The 3807-nt window shown below is 39.6% G+C and overlaps 1 long non-coding RNA gene across 1 annotated transcript; it reads right to left on the bottom strand.

Annotated features, from left to right (window-relative positions):
* Positions 1 to 459: 459 nt before the first annotated feature.
* LOC127294913 (uncharacterized) lies at positions 460 to 3036 on the bottom strand. Its single transcript, XR_007847242.2, has 4 exons — positions 2811 to 3036; positions 2507 to 2685; positions 1659 to 1720; positions 460 to 667 (listed from the first exon to the last, which is right to left on the bottom strand). It is a non-coding gene; the product is annotated as an uncharacterized lncRNA (long non-coding RNA).
* Positions 3037 to 3807: the final 771 nt, after the last annotated feature.

Raw genomic sequence — 3807 nt, forward strand, 5'->3', positions numbered from 1 at the left:
TCCTCTTCTACTTACTTCAGGTGCTTTTACGTATTGTGGAGCCTATACTTCAGTCTTTCTCCAAGTTCTTCGATAGCTTCCATGCAGCACTTCTTGCGGAGTCGAAAAATATCATCTGAAGTATTAGTATCACTCTTCATTTATTTGTTCATCATCAGTTCTTCCTTGATGGTTTTCATGAGGTAGGTTATCTTAAGGAAAGAGGAAAACACTTTTGAAGTTCGAGTAGGTAAGAATACTAGAAGTTCACAAAACACTTTTTTTAATAGAAACTTGATTAGATAGATTTTTTCATAATAGGGTCTTGCTATTTCGAATCCAAACCTAGGGTCACGAACCTACGGTCAACACAATGCTCTGATACCATCTGTAGTGACCTCACCCGGTAGGGTGCCAATCCCTGTGCTTTATTGTGCTAGTCCCTGGATCAATCGCTAGCACACACAGTTTAAGATGTAATACCAAGAAACAGAGGTCTTTATTACATCGCATGATCCATATACACATAATGACTTACAAATTGCATAGCACAAGTCTAGCATTATATCAGAGTTTTACAACGAATAAACATATAGCATGGAGTCCTTCGTCTTCATGTGCCACAGGCGAGCATGTTGAGGATAGACTCGTAACCCTAATCATCGTAACTCACTCGTCTATCAAATATCTGCAACAGGTAAAGTTACAGCCAAAAACATTTGGTCAATACTTTGAATGTATTGGCAAGATGTCACTATTTAGTGGACACAAATGGCGCCTAATACCTACATGTATATTTGGCTGGTGGAGTTTAGGCTCTTTGCAGAAAAGCGGGCATTTTCCCTATCTTTTGTAAACATCATTTGTCTTTGAAAATATAAGCCTAAAAGCATGAACCCAAGTTCTCATCACGCTGGCTCACCAGGGATAGACACTAGAGTCCAGCTTAATGCTACCCAAGTTTACCCTTCAAGTTTTATTATGAAATTGGGATGAGAGAGATCTTCCAGCAGCTCCAGGTCCAATTGCTCAAAGTTGTCCGTAACCGGGGACACGGCTAAGTACTTAGTTTTTACACTCTGCAGAGGTTTGTACACTTTACCCGCACGACTTAGTCAGCCCCTTTTCCACCATGATGCTCATTTTGCTCAAATGGTTGGGAGAAGACTAAGACGAGACTATTTTCGGAAGTAAGGCCCTGAGCCCTCAGGACGGACCCGTACCAACCTACACATCTACATCTGCTGGTCACGTCGGGACAGGTCCCTGCCACCTACTTAGTCAAGACAGAGCCCATATGACATGCGGCTGTACAAGAAGCTACTAAACATGAAACTTGTCCAATCTCTTTTGTTCCTGGGCGGCGGACCCCACCAATTTTCACCGTGCAGACGCTCCACTCGTACCAATCCGCCCAGGTGTTTCATTCATCAAGTTGTTTTCATTTTTAATAAAAAATATATTTTTCTTCATCTCATCTCATCATGATATCCCAACCACGTATCTACTAGCATGGCTAAGCAAAACTACTTACGATGGCAACTTAAGGGAAACTAGAGGAATCCTAAGACTATAGGATTAGCATAGCATAGCATATATACTCTTGAAAACATCCTACACATGCAATATCTACTAAGTAAAAACTACATGCATAGAAAACATTAGGACATGAGTGACACCTTTTTGGTAAATTGTAGAGCATTCTCTTTATCTCAGCAATACACGTAACTCTCCGTACTATCTATAAGATAAAATAACACAACATAAACACACATTCCAACGGAAACAAAATCAAGTAGGACAAACAAACTATTTTGTAAGATTTGTTATGCATTTTGTTTTAGCCTTTTATATCTTTTATGGATCATTGTGGAAAGCATATAGGATATTCTGATGGCTAGGCACGAATGGATCAAGATGAAGTATGCATTTTTTTTTTTGGTTGATAGGTATGATTTATAAGGATCATTCTTGCAAAAGGAATTATGTGCAACATAATTATAGAATTAATTCCATGCGAAAATACTCAAATACTCATATTTAAATTTGAATATTTTTAACTTGCTCAAATAATTTCGGCAGTGACGCTACTGTATTTGTATTTCAACATCTTCCAGTTGCAAAAGGAATCAATCTAAAATGATTTATAGGTCTCTATATATGGCTAGAATGTGGTTCAAATTCGAAATGTTAACTCCAGATTCGAAAATTTGATAATTGGAAAACCTAGTACCACTGGATAGAGAATTTAATTACGAATCCAACGCAAGAAGAATCGTCTCAAACGGAAATGTACATGTGAAGATATGGAATTTCAAAGTTTCGGCAGGAACTAGTACAAACCATGAACTGATGGTCTGCATGCAACACGCACAACCGGATGTTTAGCATGTGATCGATACGTGAAAATATAGCATAGGCTGGCACTAGTTTAGCATGTGATCTAACTGACGTTATAGTTTTAGGATACATGCTGCAGGTCCTAGCTACAAAGTACAGACCGAACGACTGTGTGCTGGAGTCGTACCAGCGACGGTGCTCACGAAGACGATGATGGCCGTGTCGGATGTGGTCGCTGGCGTTCATGTTCTCGTGCTTCTTGGCGATGGTGTACCAGACGACGAAGCTCAGCTTGGCAAGGCCAACTCGATGATGAAGTAGCGGACGTCGAGGTGCAGTAGTTCGCCGAAATTCGCTCGCCGGAGACTGCAGTCGAATATGACGTCGTCGGTGTGGTGCACCAACAATTGCAAAATAAAGCCTGAGAGATGCGCAATGAAAAGATAGGAAGTTCGGAAGAAACTAGAGCTCAAGATATGGACTGTGCTCACCGGAATCGTCTTCGGAACTCGTCGGTACCGCAGACTTGAGAGGTTAAATTCGAGCAGCCTGGTGGCTCTCTTCGTGTGCCGTTTGGAGGGAATTAGAGAGGAGAATCTGAGGCTTAAGTAGGAAGAAACGGTGCGTTAAATGGTGGCTTAAATCGCCTGTAATCACGAAGGAGGAAATGCAAGAAACTGCAAAACTGAAACGTCCGTGCGTGACTCCTCCGTTGGAGCTTGATGGCGACGATGATGTGGTGGTGGGGCCCAGATCAGAAGAAAAGAAAAAAAGAATTGAACGCGGACGAGGCGGGCTGCTGTGTTCGATTGCTTTCCTGGGCATACATGCAGACGTGACACGGCCATGTCTGGCTCTGGCCGGTGCCCGGCTATCTCTCTTGTTTTTTTTTTCTTTACTTCTCTTCTGTTTTGTTTTCTGATTTAATATTTGGAATTGATTTGAAAGAAAACCAGTTTGCTTCAAAAGTGTCTCAAACAAAGTCTAGAAATTTTAAATAAAATACCGTTAGATTTCTTGTTGAGTGTAGAATATTTTGGAACCACTTTTAGTTTAAAAGAAAAACATTTTGATAAAATCGAATTTAGCACATATGCCTATATGGCTTACTTTCGATTTAAGATTTATTTATAAACTTAAAGTTCATTCAATTTTTCTAGGGAAATGCAAATGTGCAATGATGCTTATGAATGCAATGCATTTTAAAATTTGAAAATTTTGGATGTTACAAAATCCTTAGAAAAGGGTTAACTTAGTCTCCCAACACAATGCTATGTATATTTTAAAAATAGGTATATTAAATCTCTATTTTGAGGACAGTGTTTTAACAAATACACAAAAGTTTAAATTCCCTACGGAATTTCAATCAAGACAAACAAATTCAAACACTCTAAATTATTTATTTTAACATTTCAAAATTTGGATTTTTTTTGGGATGTTACACTAACCGTCCTGCCAGTTGCTGCACTTGGTGCAGATTCTTTGGCG

Source organism: Lolium perenne, chromosome 4, assembly GCF_019359855.2.
Source record: "Lolium perenne isolate Kyuss_39 chromosome 4, Kyuss_2.0, whole genome shotgun sequence".
NCBI classification, from domain to species: domain Eukaryota; kingdom Viridiplantae; phylum Streptophyta; class Magnoliopsida; order Poales; family Poaceae; genus Lolium; species Lolium perenne.